We start from the raw sequence: 26,361 nt of genomic DNA, 5'->3' as shown, positions 1-26,361 counted from the left end.
TCCCGAGGTGGAGGGGTCTTTTTGCAGTGAGAACCATGGATCCAGGCAGGCAGTCCTTGGCACTTCATGGCAGTGTTGGTGGTTAACAGGACTTGGAAAGGGCCTTTCCAGCGTGGAGCCAGAGCAGTCTTTCGCTGATGGACCTTTACACAGATCCAGGCTCCTGGTTCCAAGGAGTGGCAGGACTGGCAGGGTCTTTGGGCAGCGCTTCTTTACCTGTGAGAAAAGAAACCTAACACATTTCATTAGTGCCTGGCAGTGTTTTGCAAATCTCATAGCTGCGTGGGCAAATTCAAGCCCTCCTTTTCCTGGTTGTTAGCCAAGTCTTAACTGTGAGCAGTGTCCTTGAATGGAGTCAGTGTCTTATCTATAGCCTGAGCTTGCTATTTTATTTTATTTTTTTCAGTTAATTCATTCTGTTTTTTATCCTTCTTCCCTTCTTGGCTTCTTTTAACCTGAAAAGGAAACTTCCACTTTTTACATATACACCTTTTACCCAACAATGAAGACATAAACATTGTCATTATACAGTACATTAGTCTTATTATTTAATATATGCCACACACACCCTTTTACTAAAATTACCTTATTACAGAGCTTTGGAGCAACAAGCCAGGACAAGCACACCCACTTTGAGGAGTTCACTCAATACAACCTCTAGTCCAATAGCCTTCCACCATCCCCAGCCCTCTGGCTAGAAATCTGAGGTAGCCAGAAAGATCCCATGTACAATATGGGGAGAGGGTTAACTTTTCATGTCCTTGCTTTCAAAGACTGTTGGTATGCAAATTTTAACAACAATTTTTGCAATTAAGAACTTGGCCAATGAAGTTTCTTTTCCTTACTTAAGGAAATGCATTAGACTTTAGTATATCACATTCTCCTGATTTATCCGAACACTTTGTATTCCAAGTTGAACAAGACAAGTATCTGCATTTTAATTTAACCTTTTTGTTTAATTTTAAAATAGACTATTCTATGAAAATATTAAACACAACAATTCCGGCCACAAGACAAACACCACAGGACAGAACATAGAACACAAAACATGATTTAAATTGAGTAAATGCATGGTACGTAGAATGCTGTTCAGCTGGCATCAGTTTTCTCTGGTTATCTGAAAGACAAAAAAACAGAGGTCTACCCACCCCTTCTGGGCAGACAATCATCGCTGGAAATTACAAATACCGTTGTTGACTTTAGGCAAAACAGAGGAATTACCCCATATTTTCTTGTATTTGTTTCATAGGCAGCCCAGGTTTTCAATTACATAACACTGTATACATTCTTCAGCTAATTTCACTAAATTGTTCATAGCCAAATCAAATGATTGCAACCCAATAATTTCTTTGCCTGAATTTATTTACAAACATTTCACAGACACCAAGAACTTTCTTCTTTAGCATTTTTACAAAGTTCAACTGCTGTTCCCTCCAGCAACTACAGAGTTCACTTCTCACTCTCCCTTAAATCACTTGCTTGTCTCCCAACAGCCACTTTTATCAACTTAACTCACCATTCCAAGTAAGTCCTGGGTATTTGAAATCCCCATGCTTACACTTATTGACTCCTTCCTTCCACTACACCCTTAAAGTTTTCCAATCTGTTTTCCAATCTCTCTGTCTGTTGCCTGCCCGCCTGGGCCCAATCCTGCTTTTCTTGCTGAACCGTCCCTTCCATGGCCACCAACTTGTTCCACTACCAGTTTAGCTAGGAGGGTGGGCTTTTTAACTAGCCTCCACCCCTCCTGGTCTTTTCCCTTAAACATTCTAACTCACAAGACTACTCAAGTCCTCCCTCGTGAGGCTTGTCACCTGGACGAAAACACATGGCCCATTGGGCAAAGGCCATTTACTTAACATATAATGTAAAGGACTATTCTTAGAGGGTTTACCCAGAGACTCATTCATCTGTTTGACACTTAAACAGAAAAGAGAATTACACAGAGAGCAGAGGCAATTACAGTCTAAGCCAGGCTTTCCCACTTCTATACACTGATCGTACAGGGGAAGGGACAGAAGGATCTCAATTCGATCTCAGAGCTTCCTCGCAAGCATGGCTTCCACGCTGAGGAATTACGAACGAGAGGTTCAGTTCTGCCCACACTCCTAACGCCCAAATGAACAGAGCAGAAAAACAATAGTAACCGGTTAAACAGAACAGAACCAGAACCAAATAGCGTTTCCTTATCCTGTTAAGACTCACTTTTACTCATGCAGTTCTCAACATATAACAAAAACAGTACCAAGCAAAGCAAACATAAAATAACAAGGGTAAAACAAATAGATGGTGTAAATTCTGCAGGGCTCCCCCCTTCTTAATTGCTCACCAAACTGTGACAAATTTCTGTTACCAATCTATCCCTCGTGTCAGGTGATCAGGCTGACACTACAGGATCATTGGGGGAAGATAAAGAAAACACACCATATAACTGAATTTTAAAGCTTCATTAATAAAATAATAAAACAACAATGGAGAGTGTTGGGAATGCTCCCACATCACTCAGGAAAATATTAATGCCCCAAGCCCCTTTCATACTCACACAGGTACATCCAAACTGGCTGCTTCTGTGTATAATGTTCAGAAGAGGGGGAGAGGTGGAAGGGAGATTATCCTGTAGACAGCTTGTCCAGAATTTCCAACATGCTTCTGCTCTTGGGAGGGCTGTTCTCTTACACCCTGGAATCTCCTGCGGCATCTCTTTCAGAGATTCCAGTCCAGGTCGGCTGCCTGTGGCTTCTTTGGTGTCACCAAGCCACACCGACTCCAGGGTCACAAAGGCACACTGTTGGATCTTACCGGACAGTTAAGCTTTCCAAATGTAATCTCAGTTCTGTAACTTGTACTGCCTTTGGTTCGCCTCTGTCTATATTTTTTCCTTCACAGCCAGCTGGGGCCGAAAGCCGTTTTTCTTTGTACTTAGCATAGTCTGCGTTGATTCTTGACCTTGAATGCAGAGCAAACCCCCGCTTCCATCCCTGGGCCAAGATGATTTTTAAATGAACCCGTTCCTTTCCTCAGTAGACAAATTTGCTCACGCTGTGTCAGGGCTTTTTGGTGATTAAACGCTCCTGTTAGATGTATGATCTTAACTAGATTGAAGTACCTTCTAGTGGACATTGTTTAGACAGATTTTCACGCGTGTAAATATTCCAATTCTCTAAATACCTGCAGGTTGATGAACCATAATGTACGTACATGTAATATGTGGGGGTACACTTAGGGGGTGAGATGGAATGTTTAGACTATCCCCCCACCCATTTTCCACTTACACACACAGGGAGGGTGCCCTGTCCGCACTAGCGGCTCATAAATTAAGGATTTTTCCCTACAGGGTACTCACACAGGAGAGGCTAACGAGGATGGCCACGACCCTCCTACACCTCCCTTCAGCAAAAACGTCGGCTAGTCTCTGGGAGATGGCGCCACTTACTCTGATTGCATCCAGTGAGATGATCAGACTGTCAGTAGCCCACACGGAAAGGAAAAGGGAAGGGAAGATGGGTACACACCCTCCTAGACCCAGGTAGCTTCCTCACCGGACGATGCCAGGCCGAGTCAGCCCACCATGGGTCGGACCTCCTAAAGATCCACTAGTTACCGGGCTTGCGTTAGAGTAGTCCTGCTCACCAGCTTTTGCTTCACAGGGTACTCTGGGCATCTTCCGGTAACAGTCACTCACACTGGCCCCCAGTACCACTCTGCATCTGATCTTGCTTTTTAGCTACAACAGGGAGAAAGTGCACTAGGACATAGGGTCTCCCCTTTCTAGACAGGTCCCTCCTTTGTCCCTGCACTATCCCTAACCTGCTTTTGGATCCTTGCACTCCGCCTGACAGGGGGAAGGACAGGAGCTACGGTGGGGGATTTTTACAAGAGCTCTCCATACAAACAGCTTCAGAAGCTACCCATTTGCTGACAAAACAGGAGTAATTGGAGGATCATGTTATAATTAAGTGATCCTTCCGGTGGCCACCTTTCCTGACCCTCTAGTTAATATTGATGCCAGTCTACTATACAGAACTTTTTAGTTTGCTTTTAGTTAGTGGATCTGATCCAAGCACTTCCCAATTCGCTAGAATGCATTCTAAGGGTCTACACCGTGCCCTACCTGTACTCTGTTCCTGCCCCATATCCTAGGGTGACACTGGGCGTCCCCAGGTCATAACAGGCAAAAATTCAGACCACTGGACTGTTCCTACCTTATCCAAGGGACCGGTTCCTCACCGTCGCCCTCAACTGCTTCTCCACTACTCGAGCGCATTGCACCATTGTGCCCTCTGGGGTCGCTCACACCGCGTCTCCGCCGAGGCCCCCGGTGAAGTCACCAGTGGGTACTGTGCGTCGGTCGTCACCGCGATTAGTTGACCTCCAGGAGGGATCCGGGCAAGGCTAATTTTTGCCTTCGCCCACCCAGGGACGCCAAAACTGTTGCAGGCACAAAGGGTGCCTGAGGTGAGCAACAATGGTTCGTTGCCCAGAGTGCGAAGCGCCAATGAACACACACACCAGGGTGGAGAAGCAAGCAAAGGTTACTTGAGATCTCGAAGCGGTGCAAGGAGATGAACGCCTCAAATCATGTACACCGACACAAGTGGCTTTTCCCTTTTTATAAGTTTTTTTTCTCTTTCTTCCCTCTCGCCTCCTCCTCCTCCTTCCTCCCCCTGTAGCAGTAACGTAAGCGCAGGTGCATTAAGTAATCGTGGCCGTGGCAGCTCGTTAGTAAGTTTTCCTTCTGGAAGTTATCTTGTCCATCTGCTAAAGGTGCACAGGCCTTATCACCACTGTTTTAGATCGGTTTTAGCTGTGCTGCAACTGATAACTTACTATTACACATTTAATTTCACAGCTGCTAGCTTTCTAGATCAAGCAGAGTTCAACATGGAGGAGCTTTGGTTCACTGTGGCTAGATTTATGCCTAATGACACCAACACTGGGGAGCAGCCGTTCCTGCGGGGGCGGGGTGCTGTGTACTTTCCCAGCTCTGCCAGGAGACTGGGGAATGGCCGTTACTGCGGGGACAGGGTGCTGCCTTCCCTCCCCAGTTCTGTGAGGGGAATGGGAAATGGCCGTTCCTGCGGCGACGAGGCGCTGCCTTCATTCCCAGCTCTGCGAGGGGCCTGGGGAGCGGCCGTTCCAATGGAGGCAGGGCGTGGGGTTCCTCTCCCAGCTCTGTGAGGGGACTGGGCAGCAGCCGTTCCAGCGGGGGCGGGGCGCTGCTTTCCCTCCCCAGCTCTGTGAGGGGACTGCGGAGCAGCCATTTATTCGGGGGCGGGGCGCTGGGTTCCCTCCTCATCTCTGCGAGGGGAATGGGGAGCGGCCATTCCTGTGGGGACGGGGTGCTACCTTCCCTCCCCAGCTCTGCCAGGGGACTGGTCAGTGGCAGTTCAAGTGGGGGTGGGATGCTGTGTTTCCTCCCCAGCTCTGCGATGGGAGTGGGGAGCGGCGGTTTTTGCGGAGGCAGGGTGCTGGGTTCCCTCCCAACCTCTGCGAGGGGACTGTGGGGCCCCCATTCCTGCGGGGCCGGGCCGCTGCCTTCCCTCCCCACCTCTGCAAGGGGAATGTTGAGCCACCATTCCAGTAGGGGCGGGGCGCTGCTTTCCCTCCCCAGCTCTGCCAGGTGACTGGGGAGCGACCGTTTCAGCTGGGGCGGGGCTCTGGGTTCCCTCCCCAGCTCTGCGAGGGGACTGGGGAGCGGCCGTTCCAGCGGGGACTGTCCCCTGCCTTCCCTCCCCAGCTCTGCGAGGATAATGGGGAGTGGCCATTCCTGCGGGGACTGGGCAGTGGGTTGTCTCCCCAGCTCTGCGAGGGGACTGGGGAGTGGCCCTTCCTGGGGGGGTGGGGTGCTGTGTTCCCTCCCCAGCTCTGCGAGGGCACTGGGGAGCGGCCGTTCCTGCAAGGGCAGGGAGCTGTGTTCCCCTCCCAGCTCTGCGATGGGACTTGAGAGTGGCCATTCCAGCGGGGGTAAGGCTCTGCATTCCCGCCCCAGCTCAACAAGGGGACTGAGGAGTGACAATTCAAACGGGGGCGGGACACTGCTTTCCCTCCCCAGCTCTGCGAAGGGACTGGGGAGTGGCCGTTCCTGCAGGGGCGCGGCACTGCCTTCCCTCCCCAGTTCAGCCAGGTAACTGGGCAGTCACAATTCAAATGGGGGTGGGACACTGATTTCCCTCCCCAGCTGTACCAGGAGACTGGGGAGCGGCTGTTCCTGCGGGGGCTGGGCGTTGCCTTCCTTCCCCAGCTCTTCAAAGGGACTGGGGAACCGCCGTTCCTGCGGTGGTGGGGCGCTGGGTTCCGTTCCCAGCTCTGCGAGGGGACTACGGAGCGGCCGTTCCAGCGGGGGCAGGGCCTGCCTTCCCTCCCAGCTCTGTCAGGAGACTGGGGAGTGGCCGTTCCAGCGGGGGCGAGGTGCTGCCTTCCCTCCCCAGGTTTGACGGTGCTGCTCGTGGGAGCCACCTGAGGTCACTCAATTAGAGTGAACTGCATACAAAACAGGGCAGACAAATCCCAAACACTGGTGGTTATTCCAATAATTAGATTTACCAAGGCAGCACAAAACAGCTTCTATAGTACCTCAATGGTTACTTAGAATTTGAAACCATGCAGTTTCCTTCAAGTGTTCAACCTCAGGCATCCTTAATAAACCTCTGTCATGGTATAAATCCCCACTCTGAACCTTAGCGTCCAAAAGATGGGGTACCAGCATGAATTCCTCTAAGCTCAATTACCAGCTTAGAACCTGTAGCACTGCCACCAACCAGGAATTCCAGTGCCTGGTACAATCTGGTCCCCTCAAAACCTTGCCCGGGGACCCCCAAGACCCAGACCCTCTGGATCTTAACACAAGGAAAGTAAAACCTTTCCCTCACCGTTGCCTCTCCCAGGCTTCCCCTCCCTGGGTTACCCTGGAAGATCACTGTGATTCAAACTCCTTGAATCTTAAAATAAAGAGGAAAATTCACCTTGCACCCTCCTTCTCTCTCCCCCTCCCAGACTCTCCCTGAGGGAGAAAGTAATCTTAACACAGAGAGAAATTAACCTCCTTTCCCCCCTTCCCTCCTTTCCCCCCCCTCCAATTCCCTGGTGAAGCCAGACCCCGTCCACTGCGGTCTCACACCAGAATAAAAAAAAACAAACTATCAGGTTCTTAAACAATAAACTTTTAATTAAAGAGAGATAAACAGTAAAAATTATCTTTGTAAATGTAAAATGGAATATGTACAGGGTCTTTCAGCTATAGACACTGGGAATACCCTCCCAGCCTAAGTATACAAGTACAAATTAAAATCCTTTCAGCAAAATACAAATTTGAACTCCTTCCAGCCAAATACACATTTGAACTTCTCCCAGCCAAATACACATTTGTAAATAAAGAAAACAACCATAAGCCTAACTCGCCTTATCACCTAGTACTTACTATTCTGGATATATAAGAGACTGTATCAGGAATATTGGAGAGAAACCTGGTTGAATGTCTGGTCACTCTCAGAACCCAGAGAGAACAACAACCAACAACTAACAGCACACACAAAAACTTCCCTCCCTCAGGATTTGGAAGTATCCTGTCCCCTGATTGGTGCTCTGATCAGATGACAGCCAGGCTCTCTGATCTTATTAACTCTTTCCAGGCAAAAGAGATATGAAGTACTTCTGTTCTATTAACTCTTACTTATCTCTTTATGACAACCTCTCACTTCCATGCCAAGCCTCAGTTCTGACATAACTGGTGAGCTCATCACCTCCTCCCAGAGCATCAGAGACAAGGGGGTTGGCATTAGCCACTGCTCTGCTTGCACCTTTACTTAAGGTGGCGCTGTTGTGGCTCGGTTCAGCCTGGGTGCTCAGGGTAATGGAGTTGGCATTTACTGTGACTCTCGGAGTTGCTGTTTTTGGGCTTCCCTTTAGGGTTGGGCAATCTGGTCTTATGTGGCCAAGCATACCACAGTGATAGCATTTAACTGATTTATTTTCAGGGTGAAAGTTCCTACCCTGTGGGCCCCCATGAGCCACCTTATAAGAGTCGGAGCCAGGTTTACCTTTAAATCCTTCCCTCCTCTTGAACTGGGGAGAATGGTGGCTAGTTTTCCCCTGGGGTTTATACCCTTCTTCAGCCCTGTTTTCGGTATGGGCAGTCACAATCTCTGCAGCCCGTAGGACTGACTCAGGGTCCCTATCACACACAGCTGCTCTCACATGGTCAGGCACAATGTTTAAGAACTGTTCCAAAGTTATTGAATTCAGCAGCTTTTCAAAACTCCCATGTGCCTTTGCTCCCATAACCCACTTTTTAACAAAACCCATCAGCTTATGAGCACATTCTACAAAAGTACAATCATTAGACATCTTAAACTTTCTAAACTTAACTCTGTCAGAATCAGGAGTAACCTTGAACCGCCTTAACACAGAATCTTTAAACCGCCCATAATCCAAGGCTTCTTGTTCCCCCAATTCATTAAATACCTCCCTGGCTTTTCCAGTCAGTCTGGTCAGCAGGACAGGCATTTGCTGATCATCGAGGATCTGGTACAGATGGCAGAGGCGTTCAAAGGTAGACAAAAACTCCTCTATATCTTCAGTATCATTGTAGATGGGACATATTCTTTCCCAGGTCTTCTCATGGCAGTGGGTAAGTGGAGTACGAGATGGCGATGACTTTCTCCGCTCCTCTATTACTTGAAGCTGAAGTTTGGCCATTTCCTGTTCCATCTTTCGAGCTCTCTCCTTCGAAGCCAGTAATTCCAGACGCCCCTTCCGAGCTGTTTCTTCTCTCTCATCAGCCTCATTCTTTCTCTCAGCAGCTTCTCTTTCTAATTCAGCTATTTTTTGCCTTTCCAGCAATCGAAGATCTGCTAGTTTCTGTTTATGCTCCAGTTGCAGTTTATCTGCTGCCTTTTTTATTCGAATTGCTTCTGCAGTTTCTGTAGTATCAGGTAAGGGCTGTGCTCCTGCCTCCTGATCACTGGCCATTAACAGATCTCTCAGTTCTTGATTTGTAGCATCTTTCTAAAGCTTATCCCCTTTTCTGAACACAAATCCTCCAGGGCTCTTTTGTCAAGACCCTCATATGCTCTTTGCTCACCCATTGCAACTGCTCTTTAACCAACCAATCTCTCAATACCAAAATTCCAATTTGGATAGCGTCGGGTTCTGACCCAAAGCTTAATTGACCTGGTTCTATGGATACTAGCACAACTACGCCACTGTGATGGTGCTGCCTCTGGGAGCCAGCTGACGTCACTCAATCAGGGTGAACTGCAAACAAAATGGGGCAGACAAACCCCAAACGCTGGTGGTTATTCCAATACTTAGATTTACCAAGCCAGCCCAAAACAGCTTCTATAGTACCTCACTGGTTACTTAGAAGTCCAAACCATGCAGTTTCCTTAAAGTACCCAGCCTCAGGCCTCCGTCCAGACACACCTGTCAGATATGATGATGATTCCTGAAAATCTTACTTCATCATTTAAAAGAAAAGCTTCTTCCAATCCCAAAGGATCAGCCACAAACCCAGGTTCAATTATAACTTAGATCTTACCCACAATACACGCTATAGCCAATTCTTGTTAACTAAGCTAAAATGTATTAGAAAAGAAAAGAGAGAGAGTGTTGGTTAAAAGATTAATACACATACAGACTTGAATTCAATTTTTGAGGTTCAGATACATAGTAGAGGTGAGCTTGTAGTAGCCAAAAGTCCTTTTAGAAATAGTCCATAGGTTATAGTCCAATGTCTATACTCAGGGTGGCTCCAGTCAATGACTGGGGATCTCATTCCTTGTGGCTTAAGGTTTCCCCTTCTTGAAACCCAAAGCAGATTTGAGATGAAGAAGGATCGTGTCCCAGGCTTTTTATACATTTCTAGCAGCCTTTCGGCCTTAGAAAACAATAGGCTTAACTCCTTCTCCCAAACATCCTGGCAATTAGAACAGAGTCATTTATCCATTAAACAGTTCAGATACAGGTTACCATAACCTTCAAAGAGACACATAGACAATAATACTATTTCACTCAAGTATCATCTTAAATGCTAATATTCCTTTCTTGATCTTTGAATTAAAACTATAGCAATAGACAAGACTTATTTGCTTACATCACAAGATCTGAGGAAACACCTCCCCTTCTACCTCTAACAATGCAGACTTGCATTTCAAAGCTCTATTCATTTAGATATCTTGCTACCCAGTTCTTAAGGTTCACTCATGGGTCAGGTCAGTTGGTGAGGTGAGTTAAGTAACTCTTTCTGGCCCTGTCACCTTTCAATGAGATAATATAGTATACTCATAACACCACACCTGGTCTGCGAGGGGACTGGAAAGCGGCCGCTCCAGTGGGGGCGGGGCACTGCATTTCCTCTCCAGGTCTGGGAGGAGACTGGGGAGCGGCAGTCCTGCGGGGGTGGGGCGCTGTCTTCCCTCCCTACCTCTGCGAGGGGATTGTGGGGCCGCCATTACAGCGGGGGAGGGGTGTTACTTTCCCTCCCCAGTTCTGGGAGGGGACTGGGGAGTGGCCATTCCAGCAGGGGCCGGGCGCTGCATTCCCTCCCCAGGTCTGCGTGGGGACTGGGGAGTGGCAGTCCTGCGGGGGTGGGGTGCTGTGTTCCCTCCCCAGCTTTGCGAGGGGACTGGGGAGCGGCCGTGCCAGTGGAGGTGGGGCGTTAGGTTCCCTCCCTGGCTCTGCAAGGGGATTGGCTAGCGGCTGTTCCAGTGTGGCCGGGGCACTGCCTTCCCTCTCTAACTCTGCGAGGATACTGGACTGCGGCCGTTTCTGCGGGGGCGGGGCCCTTCCTTCCCTCCCCAGCCCTGCGATGAGACTGGGGAGTGGCCGTTCCTGAGAGGGCAAAGCACTGATTTCTCTCCCCAGCTCTGCGAGGGGACTGGGGAGCGTCCGTTGCTGCGGGGGTGGGTAGCTGCCTTCCCTCCCCACCTCTGCGATGGGACTGGGAAGCCGCCATTCCATCAGGGGCGGGGCTCTGCCATCTCTCTCCAGCTCTGCGATGGGACTGTGGCGCCGCCATTCCTGCAGGGGTGGGGCACTACTTTTTCTACCCAGCTCTGCGAGGGGACTGGGGAGCGGCCGTTCCTGCAGCAGCGGGGTGCTGGGTTCCCCCCCCCCAGCTCTGTGAGGGGACTGGGTGTCACAGAGTGTGGGGGAGTCCAGTCCTGCACCCCTCTTCCTGGGACCCACAGTGACTCTCAGCCAGCCGGTAAAACAGAAGGTTTATTGCACAACAGGAACGCAGGTTACAGCAGAGCTTGCAGGCACAGTCAGGACCCCTCAATTGGGTCCTTCTGGAGTTTCAGGGGGTTTGGGTCCAGCATAGGATCCCCTGAATTCCCCTCACCTAGCCCAAAACTGAAAGTGAACTGCTCCTCCTCCAGCCGGCAGATTCCTTTGTCCAGCTTCCCAGGAAAAGGTGGTAACCCCTCCCTCCTACCTGGCTAAGGTTACAAGGTTAAAGATCCTGTCCCTCACCTGAAGACATCCCCGACTCTCCCATCCCCCACACAGACAGCCCCTACTCCATCACACTGGGCAGCTGTCATTCCTCCGGGGGTGGGGCACTGGGTTCCCTTCCCAGCTCTGCGATGGGACTGGGGAGGGGCCATTCCAGCGGGGGTGAGGAGCTGCCTTCCCTACCCAGCTCTACCTGGGGACTGGGCAGTGGCCGTTCAAGTAGGGGCGGGGAGCTGGGATCCATCCCCGGCTCTGCGATGGGACTGGGGAGCGGCCGTTCCAGCGGGGGTGGGGCGCTAGGTTTCCTCCAAACTCTGCGAGGGGAGTGAGGAGCGACCGTTCCTGCAGGGGTGTTGGTGTCACTATGCATAACCCTAGGTAACTCGGGAGGGTGGTAGACCACAAATGTCAATGAAGCCCTCCTGTTGTAGACCTCAATGAACCAATGTTCCTCCATGTTTAACACTTCGTGTAACCGAGTGTAACCTAATATGTTAAGAATTGTAAAATGTGATGTCAGCAGTTACTTTTCTGATTGTAACAGCCAGTTCCCTGCTGTAACACACTGGAGCTGAATTGAAGCAAGTTTCAAGGTCACTTTTAGATACAGTATCCATGTCTCAGCAGCGGAGAGCGGGGAGGAAGGGGGAAGACAAAAGATTGAGTGAGAAAAGACACTGCAGCTGGATGGGACAGGATGGGGGAGTGAGAGATCAGCTAGTCAGCAAGAAATAGTTCTCAGAAAGCAACTGGGATATAAAGGGAGGAAGCCGCTTGTGTAGGGGGCTGGATCTGAGGCATGTCAAGTCTCCCAGCAGCGCTTTGAGAGCTCAAATAAACTTTGTTTGCTTCTCCACCCTGGTGTGTGTTCATTGGCGCTAAGCACTCCAGGCACACACCACTGCTGCTTGCCTCGGGCACCCTCTGTGCCTGCAACAGGGGTAGGGCGCTCTTTCCCTCCCCAGCTCTGCCAGGGGACTGGGGAGCAGCCGTTACTGCTGGAAAGGGCTCTGCCTCCCTCCGTAGCTCTGTGAGGGGACTGTGGGGCCGCCATTCCAGAGGGGTGGGAGGGCTGTGTTCCCTCTCCAGCTCTGCGTGGGAACTGGGGAGCAGCCGTTCCTGCGAGGGCGGGGCACTGCCTTCCCTCCTCAGCTCTGCCAGGGGACTGGGGAGCGGCCGTTCCTGCAGGGGCGGTGCCTTGCATTCCCTCCTCAGCTCTGCGATGGGACTGAGGAGCAGCCATTTCTGCGGGGGTGGGGAGCTGGGATCCCTCCCCAGCTCTTTGAGGGGACTGGGTAACGGCCGTTCCTGCTGGAGCGGGGCACTGCCTTCCCTCCCCAGCTCTGCAAGGGGACGGGAGAGCGGCCGTTCCTGCGGGGGTGGTTCACTGGATTCCCCTCCCAGCTCTGTTAGGGAACTGGGATCCGGTCTTTCCTGCGGGGGTGGAGCGCTTTCTTCCCTCCCCACCTCTGTGAGGGGACTGGGAAGCAGCCATTCCAGTGGGGGCAGGGCGCTGCTTTCTCTCCCCAGCTCCCCGAGAAGACTGGGGTGCGGTAGTTCCTACGGGGGCGAGACGCTGGGTTCCCTCCCCAGCTCTGCGAGGGGAACAGGGAGTGGCCGCTCCTGCGGCATCAGGGAGCTGCCTTCCACCCCCAGCTCTGCCAGAGGACTAGGGAGCGGCTGTTCCAGTGGGGGCGGGGCGCTGCCATCCCTCTCCAGCTCTGTTCGGGTAATGGGGAGCAGCTCCTCCTGTGGGGACGGGGCACTGTGTTCCCTCCCCAGCTCTGCCAGGAGACTGGGGAGTGGCCATTCCTGGCGGGGTGGGGTGCTTCCTTCTCTCCCCACCTCTGCGAGCGGATTGCGAAGTGGCCATTCCAGCGGGGGCGAGGCGCTGCTTTCTCTCCCCAGCTCCCCGAGAAGACTGGGGTGCAGTAGTTCCTACGGGGGCGAGACACTGGGTTCCCTCCCCAGCTCTGCGATGGGAACGGGGAGCGGTTGCTCCTGCGGCGGCGGGGTGCTGCCTTCCACCCCCAGCTCTACCAGAGGACTGGGGAGCGGCTGTTCCTGCTGGGGCGTGGTGCTGGGTTCCCTTTCCAGCAGTGCAAGGGTACTTGGGAGTGGTCGTTCCAGGGAAGGCGGGGCGCTTCCTTCCCTACCCAGCTGTGCGAGGGGAATGGGGAGTGGCCGTTCCACAGGGGGCAGGGCGCTGCCTTTCCTTCCATCCTCTACGAGCGGATAGGAGAGCGGCCTTTCCAGTGGGGGTGGGGCGCTGGGTTCCCTCCCCGGCTCAGCGAAGGGACTGGTGAGCGGCCATTCCCGCGGGAGCGTGGCGCTGGGTTCCTGTCCCAGCTCTGAGAGAGGTCTGGGGAGCAGCTGTTCCAGCGGGGGCAGGGCACTGGGTTCCCTTCCCAGCTCTGCCAGGGGACTGGGGACCAGCCCTTCCCGTGGGGGCGGGGCGCTGCCCTCCCTCCCTGGATCTGCGAGGGGACTGGTCAGCAGTCGTTCCTGCGGATGTGGGGCGCTGCCTTCCCTCTGCAGCTCTGCCAGGGGACTGGGGAGTGGTTGTTCCTACCAGGTTTGGGGTGCTGTGTTCTCTTCCCAGCTCAGCGAGGGAATGGGTAGCAGCCGGTCCTGCGGGGGTGGGGCGCTGACTCCCCACCCCAGCTCTGCGAGGGTAGTGGAGAGCGGCTGTTCAAGCAGGGGAGGGGGCCTGCCTTCCCTCCCCCGCTCTGCGAGGGGACTGGGGAGTGGCTGTTCCAGCGAGTGTGGGGCGCTGGGATCCCTTCCAAGCTCTGCGAGGGGACTGGAGAATGGCCTTTCAAGAGAGCGCGGGGCGCTGCCTTCCATCCCAGGCTCTGCGAGGGGACTGGGGAGCGGCCGTTCCTGCGGGGTTGGGGCGCTGCCTCCCCTCCCCAGCTCTGTGAGGGGACTGGGGAGCGGCCGTTCCTGCGGGGGTGGGGAGCTGGGTTCTTTCCCCAGCTCTGCGATGGGACTGGAGAGTGACCGTTCCAGCGGGGGCGGGGCGCTGCCTTCCCTCCCTGGTTCTGCCAGGGGACTGCGGAGCAGCCGTTCCTGGGGTGGCGGGGTGCTCGGTTCCCTCCCCAGCTCTGTGAGGGGACTGGAGAGCGTCCCTTCCTGCGGGCGTTGGGTGCTGCCTTCCCTCCCCAGCTCTGCCAGGGGATTGGGGAGCGGCCATTCCTGCGGGGGTGGGGAGCTGCCTTCCCTCCCCAGCTCTGGGAGGAGTCTGGGGCATGATGGTTCCAGCAGGGGGGCGGTGCTGGTTTCCCTCTCCAGCTCTAGGAGCTTTGTGGAGAGTGGCAGTTTGAGCAGGGGAGGGACTCTGGCATCCCTCCCCAGCTCTGGGAGGAGCCTGGGGAGTGGCGGTTCCAGCGTGGTCGAGGCACTGGCTTCCCCCTGCAGCTCTGGAAGGGGCTGAGGAGTGGAGGTTTGAGCGGGGGAGGGGCTCTGGTTTCCCTCCCCGTCTCTGGGAGGAGCCTGGGGAGTGCCTGTTCGAGCGGGCGCAGGGTGCTGCTTTCCCTCTCCAGCTCTGGAAGGAGATTGGAGAGTGGCCTTTCGAGTGGGGGCTGGGTGCTGGGTTCCCTTGCCAGCTCTTGAGAGGGGACAGGGGAGTGGCCGTTCGAGAGTGAGAGGGGCCCTGGCTTCCCACTCCAGCCCTGGGAGGGGTGTGGGGAGTGGCCATTTGAGCAGGGCGGGGGCTGTGTTCCTAACCCAACTCTGGAAGGGGACAGGGGAGGGGCAGTTCCAGTGGAAGCGGGGTCTTGGCTTCTCTTCCCAGCTCTGGGAGGGTCCTGGGGAGTGGCGGTTCCAGCAGGGGCGGGGCACTGGCTTCCCTCCTGTCATAAACAGATGGTTCAGGGTTAATGTCTCTTTTATCTGTAAAGGGTTAAGAAGCTCAGTGAACCTGGCTGACACCTGACCAGAGGACCAATTGGGGGACAAGATACTTTCAAATCTTGGTGAAGGAAAGTCTGTTTTGTGCTGTTTGTTTTGTTCTTTGTTCGCTCTTGGGGCTAAGAGGGACCAGACATGCAACCAGGTTTTCTCCAATCTTTCTGAATCAGTCTCTAATGTTTCAAAATAGTAAGTATAGCCAGGAAACGTGGATTAGTCTTATGTTTGTTTTCTTTACTTGTAAATGTGTCTTTTGCTGAAAGGAGTTTTACCTCTGTTTGCTGTAACTTTCAATCTCTGGCTAAGCAGGGGGGTGGGGGGGAGGTCCCTCTGGCCTATATAAATCTGAATACCCTGTGAAACATTTTCCATCCTGATTTTACAGAGATATTTTTACTTTTTCTTTCTTTAATTAAAAGCTTTCTATTTAAGAACCTGATTGATTTTTTCCCTTGTTTTAAGACCCAAGGGGATTGGGTCTGAACGCACCAGAGATTGGTGGGGGGAAAAGGACGGGGGGGAGGTTAATTCCTCTCTGTTTTAAGATCCAAGGAGTTTGGATCAGTGTAGCCTCTCAGGGGTAACCCAGGGAGGGGACAGTTTGGGGGGGAAAAGAGAAGGGGAAGGCTAATTTCTCCTTGTGTTCAGATCCAAGAGGTTTGGGTCTTGGATTCCCCAGGGAAGGCTTTGGGGGAACAGGGAGTGTGCCAAACAATATATTTTTGGCTAGTGGCAGCGTACCAAATTTAAGCTGGTAATTAAAATTAAAAGTGATCATGCAGGTCCCCACTTTTTGGACCCTAAATTTCAAAGTGGGGAAAAACCTTGATACCCCCCCAGAATGGACCTTGCCTGGGCGGACTCACTGTGGGAAGCGCACGGAGGGTCAGAGGATGCTGAATGCTCCAAGGAGAGACCCAGGAGGTGAAGACGTGTGAGCTTCTTGCCCTAAAAACTTCTGCTCCAAGGGAGAGGAGGTTCCTCAAAGTCCTGACTGGATTGGGGGGGAGCAGTTCCAGAGCATCGCCCGGTGACTCCGTGACAACTGGTGGCAGAGGTGAGATGTACTGCACCCCGTGAATGGCGCTGCTTGCAGTAAGTGACTGGGGAGCCTAAAACAAAGGGGGGATAATGAAGACCAGGTGTGCTGACGGCTCAGAGAGGGACAGTTTCAGGGTGCAGTTAACCTCTGGGAGTGTGTGACCAGCGACAAGGACTGTTGGAGTAACAGGGTCCCCCTGAGGACTGCAGCCAGCAGTCTCAGGGGCGGAAGAGGCTGCAGCTCGACCCTGACAAAGAGGTGGTGACCACGAGAAGGGCTGGCACACCAGGGGTTCTTCCTGGAAACCATGGGGGAGCCAAAAGCACACAGGCCTGTGAGTCCAGAGCCACTTGGGAATGGTGAAGTGATGGCCTATCACCATCTCCTTGAGAAGGACTTTGTGATCCTGTGCACAAAGAGAGGGTTACGCACGGGGAAGTTCACCAAGGCACAGTTAATCATTCAGTTGGAGGAGGAGGACCGCTCTGAGGAGCAGATTCCTGACCCAGATGGGGCTACAAGAGGATCTGGGAGCAGCTGGAGCAGCAGCCAGACATCCCCGAGAGTCTGGTCCCCAACCAGATGAGAGTTTTCAGGATCGGGTTCCCCATCAGGGGATCGGAGACGGACGGGATGGGAGCAGAGTCCGAGAGAGCAAGAGGACCGTGAGAGAGAGCAAGAGCCCCAGGAAAAGCTGCAGGAGAAACAGGAACAGCATGAACTGGGGATCGTGGAGCGGATAGACACAGGGGGCTGCCCAGGGGTCAGTGAGGAGACACGCCTGGGATGGCGAGACCCTGGGACAGAGAGAACTGTGGTGGTGCAGCCACAGATGCTGAAGGGTTGTGGGACCTGGGTGAAGGTCCCCAGGGTGAAGCCCCTCGTCCTGCCTGTGGCCCAGATCCCTGTGCAGACCCAGGAGGGGTCGGGCTGGCTGGCCGTTGGGGTTATCCAGGATATCAGCTGGGAGGCCCTGTTGGGAGGTGACTGTGTCTCTTTGGGACAGGATCCAGGCCCTGCTCCTGTAACAGCCAAGGGTTTGAATTCAAATCCAGGGAACCAACTGGCTAGGATGGAAATGGTCAGTGAAAATGCAAATGACGTGGCTGGCAGGGGGGAGGGGCTGCTGGGCTCAGGGTACCTGCCTACCTGTGACCAGCCCCCTGGGGCTGAGTGGGAGGGAGACATGCTCTGCGAGGAGACTGGGGAGTGGCCGTTCCTGCAGAGGCGGGGTGCTGGGTTCCCTCCCCAGCTCTGTGAGGGGACTGGGTAGCATCTGTTCCTGCAGGGACAGGGCGCTCCTTCCCTCCCCACCTCTGCCACTGGTGGGGAGTGGCTTATCGTTTGGGGTTGGGGTGCTGCCTCCGCTTCGCAGCTCTGCTAGGGGACTGGGATGTGGTCTTTCCTGCAGGGGTGGGGCACTGGGTTCCCTCCCCAGCTCCGCCAGGAGACTGGGGAGCGGCCATTCCTGTGGAAGTGGGGCACTGGGTTCCCTCCCCAGGTCTGCGAGAGGACTTTGGAGCGGTGTTCCAGCGGGGGCTGTGTGCTGGGCTCCCTCCCCACCTCTGCGAGGGGACTGCGGGGCCGCAATACCAGCAGGGGCGGGGTCCTGCTTTCCCTCCCCAGCTCTGCCAGGGGATAGGGGAGCGGCTGTTCCAGCGGGGGAGGGGTGCTTGGTTCCCTCCCCAGCTCTGTTAGGGGAATGGGGAGTTGCCGTTCCTGCGGGGTTGGGGTGCTGGGTTCCCTTCCCAGCTCTGCAATGCAACTGAGGAGCAGCTGTTCTAGCGGGGGCGGGGCACTGGGTTCACACCTCAGCTCTGCAAGGAGACTTGGGAGAGGCCATTCCTGCTCCGTCGGGACGCTGTATTCCCTCCCCAGCTCTGTGAGGGCACTGGGCAGCTGTCGTTCCTGTGGGGGTGGGGCGATGGGTTCCCTTCCCAGCTCTGCGAGGGGACTGGGGAGCTACCGTTTCTGCAAGGTGGGACAATGCCTTCCCTCTCTAGCTCTGCCAGGGATTGGGTAGCGGCCGTTCTTGCGGGGATTGGGCGCCGGGTTCCCTTCCCAGCTCTGTGAGGTGATTTGGGAGCAGCCGTTCGAGCGGGGGCAGGGCGCTGCCTTCTCTCCCCAGCTCTGCGAGGGGACTGTGGGGTCGCCATTCCATCGGGGGACGGGGCGCTGGGTTCCCTCCCCGGCTCTGTGAGAGGACTGGGGAACGGCTGTTCCTGAGGGGGCAGGGCGCTGGGTTCCTTTCTGAGCTCTGCGATGGGAATTTTGAACGGCCGTTCCAGCTGGGGAGGAGCTTTGCCTTCCATCCCCACCTCTGCGAGGGGACACAGGAGAGGCTGTTGCAGCAGGGGCGGGGTGCTCTGTATCCTCCCATCTCTGCTAGTGGACTGGGGAGCGGCCGTTCCTGCAGGGGCGGGGCGCTGCCTTCCCTCCCCAGCTCTGCCAGGGGACTGGTCAGCAGCAGTTCAAGAGGGCGTGGGGCGCTGGGTTCCCTCCCCGGCTCTGCTAGGGGACTAAGTAGCGACCGTTCCAGCGGGGGTGGGGCACTGCCTTCCCTCCCCACCTTTTCGAGGGGACTGTGGAGCAGCCATTCCTGCGGTGGCAGGGCGCTGGGTTCTCTCCCAGCTCTGCCAGGGGACTGGGGAGCAGCCATTGCTGCAGCAGCGGGGCTCTGCCTTCCCTCCCCTCCTCTGCGAGGGGAGCTTGGGGCCACTATTCCATAGGGGGTGGGGCCCTGCTTTCCCTATCCAGCTCTGCGAGGGGACTGGGGACCGGCCGTTCCTGCGGGAGTGGGGCACTGGGTTCTCTCCTCAGCTCTTCGAGGGAACCGGGGAGCAGTTCCAGTGGGAGTAGGGTGCTGCCTTCCCTCCCCAGCTCTGCCACGGGACTGGGCAGCGGCAGTTCATACGGGCGCGGGGCGCTGGGTTCCCTCTCCGGCTCTGCGAGGGGACTGGGAAGCCTCCGTTCCTGTGGGACAACCACTCCCCAGTCCTCTTGCAGAACTGGTGAGGGAAGACAGCGCCCCCCCACTTGACCGGCCACTCTCCACTCCCCTCACAGAGCTGGGGAGGGAACCCAGCGCCCCACCCCCACATGAACGGCCGCTCCCCAGTCCCCTCGCAGATCTGGGGAGGGAAGGCAGCACCCAGCCCCCCTAGAATGGCCTCTCCCCACTCCCCTGGTGGAGCTGGGAAGGGAACCCAGCCCCCCACCGCCGCATCAACTGATGCTCCCCAGTCCCTTCGCAGAGCTGGGGTGGGGAGGCAGTGCCCCGCCTCCGCAGAAACGGCCACTGCCCAGACCCCTCACAGAGCTGGGAACGGAACCCAGCGCCCCGCCCCCGCAGAATCATCCACTGCCCAGACCCCTCGCAGAGCTGGGAAGGGATACCAGTGCCCCGCCCCCACTGGAACGGCCACTCCCCAGTCCCCTCACAGAGCTGGGAAGGGAACCCAATGCCTCACCCCCGCAGGAATGACCATTGCCCACTTCCCTCGCAGAGCCGGGGAGGGAAGGCAGCGCCCCGCTCCTGGAGGAACGGACGCTCTCCAGTCCCCTCGCAGAGCTGGGGAGGGATGGCAGCGCCCTGCCCCACTTGAACGTCCGCTCCTGTCAAAGTTAGACTCAGGACTCACAGGGTATGGCTACACTTGAAATTTCAAAGCGTTGCCGCAGCAGCGCTATGAAGTGTGAGTGTGGTCGAAGCACCAGCGCTGGGAGACAGGTCTCCCAGCGCTGCACATAAACCACATCCTCTGCGGGTGTAGCTTGCAGCATTGGTAGCCGCGCTCCCAGCGCTGCGGCACTGATTACACTGAGGCATTACAACGCTGTGTCTTGCAGCGCTCAGGGGGGTGTTTTTTCATACCCCTGAGCACGAAAGTTGCAGCGCTGTAAAGTGCCAGTGTAGCCAAGGCCACAGTTTGTCAAACCACACTGTTTTATTAGCACAGCTCTCTGCTAATAACATCCAAATAATGTGAGCACCATGCAAGACACAAGCTATCGTATTTATACAGATAAAAGAGCGGGAATTAGAAAAAGGGACAAAACAAGCAAAACAGTAAAATTCACCTGGGGCACAGCATGCATATCCTACTTCCTTACTAACTCTTATCCATCTAAGGCTAATACTTCACCAATTGCCCTTAAACGGTCCAATTGTTCTATGTTAATGTCTGTATTCCTGACACCTGGATTGCAGCATTCCACCAATTTTGCTTAAAGGTACAGACAGCATTTCTTTAATCCTTTCTATTTTCACAATATAATTCATTCTACTTTCACACTCCCCCGTCCCCTGGCAGAGATGAGAAGGGAACCCAGTGCCCCACTCCAGCTTGAATGACAGCTCCGCAATCCCCTCGCAGATCTGGAATGGAGAGGGAGCCCTCCGCCCCCGCAGGAACGGCTGCTCCCCAGTCCCCTGGCAGAAGTGGGGAGGGAAGGCAGTGCCCCGCCCCCGCAGAAACAGCCGTTGCCCAGTCCCCTCATAGAGCTGGGAGGGAACCCAGCTCCCCGCCCCCGCAGGAATGGTCGCTCCCCAGGCCCCCAACAGTGCTGGGAAGGGAATCTAGCGCCCCACCCCCTCTTGAACTGCCGCTCCCCAGTCCCCTCGCAGAGCTGGGGAGGGAAGGCAGCACCCCGCCCCAGCTGGAACGGCCGCTCCCCAGTCTCCTGGCAGAGCTGGGGAGGGAACACAGCGCCCCTCCCCCGCTGGAACGGCCACTCCTCAGTCCCATGGCAGAGCTAGGAAAGGAACCCAGCACCCCACCCCCACTTCAACGGCAGCTCACCAGTCCCCTCGCAGAGCTGGGTAGGGAACCCAGCACCCCGCCCCCACTTCAATGGCCGCTCCCCATTCCTCTCGCAGAGCTGGGGAGGGAAGGCAGTGCCCCGCCCTGCTGAAAGGGCCGCTCCTGAGTCCCCTTGCAGAGGTGGGGAGGGAAGCCAGCACTCTGCCCGCGCAGGAACAGCCGCTCCCCAGTACCCTGGAAGAGCTGGGGAGGGAAGGCAGCGCCCCGACGCTGCAGGAATGGCTGCTCTACAATCTCCTCGCAGAGCTGGGGAGGGAACCCAGCGCCCCGCCCACTGCAGGAACGGCCGCTCTCCTGTCCCCTCGCAGAGCTGGGGAGGGAACTGTGACTATGCAGTTCTGGTGGGACCCAACTGAGAGTGCCAGTTCAGGACCAATTGCTCAAACAGGGCAGTCACAGCCCAAGGCTGGGGTTTTTCCACCTCTAAGGCAAATCAAACCGGTTAAAGAGAGAGGACTTTGGTTTCACCCCACTGGCTAACCACAAGTCACACAAGGAATTTTCGTAGACACTCCAGTCTCCCAGTATCACCACCAGTGGCACTCGTCCTGGGGATGAACAGTTATGAAAACCAACACCACAGTAAAAGAAAAAGGTTCTCTTGATCTCAAAGGAGCAAGCCCCAGGCCCAGGTCAATATACACATCAGATTTTACCCACAAATTACGCTGTTGCCAATCCTTTAGAATCTAAAATCTAAAGGTTTATTCATAAAAGGAAAAAGGTAGAGATGAGAGCTAGAATTGGTTAAATGGAATTAATTACATACAGTATTGGCAAAGTTCTTAGTTTAGGCTTGTAGCAGTGATGGAGTAAACTGCAGGTTCAAATCAAGTCTCTGGGGAACATCCCCTGCTGGGATGGGTCTTCAGTCCCTTGTGCAGAGCTTCAACTTGTAGCAAAGTCCCTCCGGAGGTAGGAAGCAGGATTGAATACAAAATGGAGATGAGGCATCAGCCTTATATAGGCACTTCCAGGTGTAAGAACACGTCTTTGTTTTTACTGTGGAAAATTACAGCAAAATGGAGTTTGGAGTCACACGGGCAAGTCCCTGCATACTTTGCTGAGTCAAAAGGCGTTATCTGCCTCCTCTCAATGGGTTAATTTTGTAGCTGATGGTCCTTAATTGGCCATCAAGCAGGCTAAGCAGAGCTAACACCAACTTGTCTGGGATCTCTCCCAGTAACAGAGCACAAGTTTGAAATATAGACAGTATACAGCCAATATTCCTAACTTCAGCTACATAATGATACAGACATACAGACAGCATAATCATAATCAGTGACCCATATCCTGGTCTTTGACATGACCCCCTTTACATAAGATCTTGTGCCATTACAGAACCTTGGTTGGAAACCCTGTTCTATATGGTCCCTGTTTATATCAATAACTTCACAGGAACGGCCGCTCCACAGTCCCTTGAGAGAACCGAGGAGGGAAGGAAGCGCCCCGCCCCCTCAAGAATGGCCGCTCCCCAGTCCCCTCGCAGAGCCTGGGAGGGAAGGCAGCGCCCTGCCCTCGCTTGAACAGCCGCTCCCCAGTCCCCTTGCAGATCTGGGGAGGGAAGGCAGCGCCCCACCCCCGCAGGAATGGCCGCTCCCCAGTCTCCTTGCAGAGCCGGGGAGGGAAGGCAGCGCCCCACCACCTCTGGAACGGCCGCTCCCCAGTCCCCTCGCAGAGCTGGGAAGGGTGCCCAGTGCCCCGCCCCCGTAGGAATGGCCGCTCCCCAGTCCCCCAGCAGAGACTGGGACGGAAAACAGCACCCTACGCCTGCTGGAACGGGCAATCCCCAGTCCCCTGACAGAACTGGGGAGGGAAGGCAGCGCCCCACACTCGCTGGAACGGTGCTCCCCTGTCCCCTCTCAGAGCTGGGAGGGGAACCCAGTGCCCATCTCCCGCAGGAATGGCCGCTGCCCAGTCTTCTCGCAGAGGTGAGGAGGGAACGCCCCACACTCGCTGGAACGGTGCTCCCCAGTCCCCTGGCAGAGCTGGGGAGGGAAGCCAGCGCCCCGCCCCTGCTTTTACAGCAACTCCCCAGTCCCCTCCCAACCATTGGGGTGATCTGTAGAGGTATCCCTTTTTGGGGAAGCTGAGGGAACTTGCTGGCCGCAGAGCTGAAAACCCCCTTGGGGAAGGCTGCAGGGACAGAGTCCTGTGGGAGAAGGGATTCCTGTACCGGGAATGGGCTCCCCAATGGGATTAGAACTTGGGGGAATCGGGAGGCAGCTGGTGATGTCCCAGGAATCCACAGGGTTCTTCCCTTTCGAGCTGCTGGATGGGAGGAGAGTGAGGGGATCCCTGAGCCTGGAAGGGGAGGATTGGGAGGAGAAGGAGGAAGACCTCCTGGGGGATCTCTTCTCTGAGGTGGGACCCAATCTCCCCGTCAGGTGTTCCCTCTTCAGAGTCACTGGGAAAGCAGCCCACAACCTGAAAAGAGAGGTCAAGGATATGCTGGCTTTAGATGGCATCCAGCCGTTCAACAGCCCATGAGCCTCACCCATGGGGCTGATCCCAAAGGGAGACAGGATGATCTGGTTTAATGGGGACTATCGAAAGCTTAAAGCCATCACAGTGTCCAATGCCTACCCCATCCCTAGGCCTGGGGAGATTCTAGACAAGCTGAGGGGAATGGAGAACATGGCCCTGGCATACTATGACGTGTGTCTTTAGCCAGACCTCAGAGGAACAGGTGTCCCAGGTGAAGAGGGGGCTGGGCTGCCTCAAGGAGGCACGACTGACTGTAAAAGCTGAAAAGTGTAAGGTGGGGATGGCAAAGGTGTTGAATCTGGGCCAGCAGGTGGGGAGCGACTGCCCAAACCCAAAGCTGGCCAAAAGCCAAGAGGAGGGACTCTTAACCAAGAAAGCCCGAATCGCAGCCCAGAGTGCTGGGAAAAGACTCAATCCCAGTTTGAACCCCAGGGATATTGGGGTGGCAAAAGTGTTTGGGCTGCATAATCCTTCCCACATGCGGCCTGTCAGTGCCATCAAGCACACCCGACCTAAGATCCCTTCTGCTGATCACCGCCCCTTGCAGAAACCCCCCCGCCAGCACTTCTCAGACCTCCCCTGCTCATTCCTTCCCCCTGCAGAGACCCCCCGGCCAGCCCCTCTCAGATCCCCCCGCTCACCTCCCCTGCAGGGACCCCCCAGCCAGCGTCTCTCAGACCCCCCCGCTCATCCCCTCCCCCCGCGGATACCTCACAGACAGTGCCTCTCAGGCCACTGCCCCCCGGCACCTTCCCGCAAACTCTCATGTCCTGCACCCTCCTCTGCGTGTCCTGCCCATCCCTGGTCCACCTTGCCCCCCACCCCATCTGCGTCCAAGTGCCCCCCACCCCACGTCCCACCCCCCCAGCCCTGTGACGTGCCCCCTGCCTGCGTCCAACCTGTCTCATTGCCCCCTGACTTGCCCAACCCCAGGGTCCAATCGCCTCTGGACCCACATCCCGCCCCTTCAGGTCCAACCACCCCGCATCCCACAACCCAAGATCCGATCAGCCTCTACATCCCACCCACCTCCCGCATCTGATCGTCCCCCATCCCCTCTGTCCTGATCCACATTCCCTTCACGTACCTTCTATCACGGAATCACAAATCGTGCCCACCTGTGGCCCCGTGTGGTCCATGGGGTGTGTCTCATTCAGTAAGACAGCCCTTCTTGAGGGTCCACTCTCTCTCTGGGTCAGGCCCTTCCACATCATGGAGCCGCACCTCTCTGAGCCTTAGCACGTCTGTCTCTGCTGTGGGCCCCCTCAGGGAGTCCACACGCTGTGGACCCCCCGGGCCTCCTCACCCCCGAAGGGGTTGATGCCTCCTGTTCTCTAGCCCGGAGTGACTCTCAGCCAGCATAAAACAGGAGGGTTTATTGAGAGTTGAACCCAGCACAGGAAACTCTCAGGGTCTCAGGCCTGGCCTCCCTCAGCCCAACGCATCCCAGTCTCCCTGCAGCCAAGCGGTGTGACGAACTGAGAATGTTCTTACCGTGGTCTGCGAATACTATGTTGGTGCCTCAGTGTCCCCATGGCAGTTCTTAAGTATCTAGCAAAGCAAAGGGCCAGTTCACTGAAATGCCTGGCACTCTGTCTCCTAGCCACTGATGGCCTGGGCCCCTCCTCTGCAAAGGTGCCAGTTGAAAGTGTTGGAGACAAAGGGATCAGGTGACCTCCTGGCCCGGGAAAACCAATTGAGAGAGGAGGAGGGGCTGAAGGGGGTTTGGCAGTCTGGAGCTGGCTGGGGGAGGAAGAGAAGGATAGACAGGGCTCTGACCCCCCACCCCAAATGGGGCTGTGGTGCTCCTGGGTCCCCAAGATGGACCTAACTGGGGAGATCTGTTGTCTGGGCCTGCAAGACCTATCTTGGACTGTGTTCCTGGCATCGAAATAAACCTGTTTTACTGGCTGGCTGAGAGTCCTGGTGAATCGCAGGAAAAGGGGTGCAGGGCCCCGACTCCCCCACACTCCGTGACAACTGGTGGCAGCAGCGGGATTTACTACACCCCGTGGACTGCGCTTCCTGCAGTAAGTGACTGGGCAGCAGTAAAACAAAGGGGGACTGACAAGGACCAGGTGGGCTGAAGAGTCAGAGAGAGACGGGGTCAGGGGGTGATTAACCCCTGGGAGTGTGTGACCAGAGAGAAGGACTTTGCAGTAACAGGGTCCCTCGGGGGGATTGCAGGAGCGGTCCAAGGGGCAGAGGAGTTTGCAGCTCGACCCTGGCAGAGAGCAGGTGACCGGAAAGAGGGCTGGTGCACGAGGGGTCTCCCTGGAACCGGTGGAAGCTTAGAGCACAGACCGGCGAGTTGCCAGCAGGAAGATTTATGCTAAGCGCCTTAAGAAAGACCTGGTGGAGCTGTGGAAGCAGGGGGGCTGTGCATTGGGATGTCCACCAAAGAACAGCTAATTGTCCAGCTGGAGGAGAAGGATCGCTCAGGTGAATGGAACTCGGTCCATGAGGGAAGCTGCCCAGTGGACGCAGCGTGGGCCCTGGGGCCTGACATGGCTGGGAGGGGCCAGACTGCCTCTGAGGACACCCTGAGACCCTGCCCACCTATACCTAGGAAAGAGGTTGGGGGAAGCCCAGTGAATACCGAGGGCACCCTGACCCCGGTGGCCAGCAGGGGATAGTCCCGGC

The sequence above is a fragment of the Gopherus flavomarginatus genome, chromosome 4, assembly GCF_025201925.1.
Source record: "Gopherus flavomarginatus isolate rGopFla2 chromosome 4, rGopFla2.mat.asm, whole genome shotgun sequence".
NCBI lineage: Eukaryota > Metazoa > Chordata > Testudines > Testudinidae > Gopherus > Gopherus flavomarginatus.
This window is presented reverse-complemented; position numbering follows the sequence as displayed.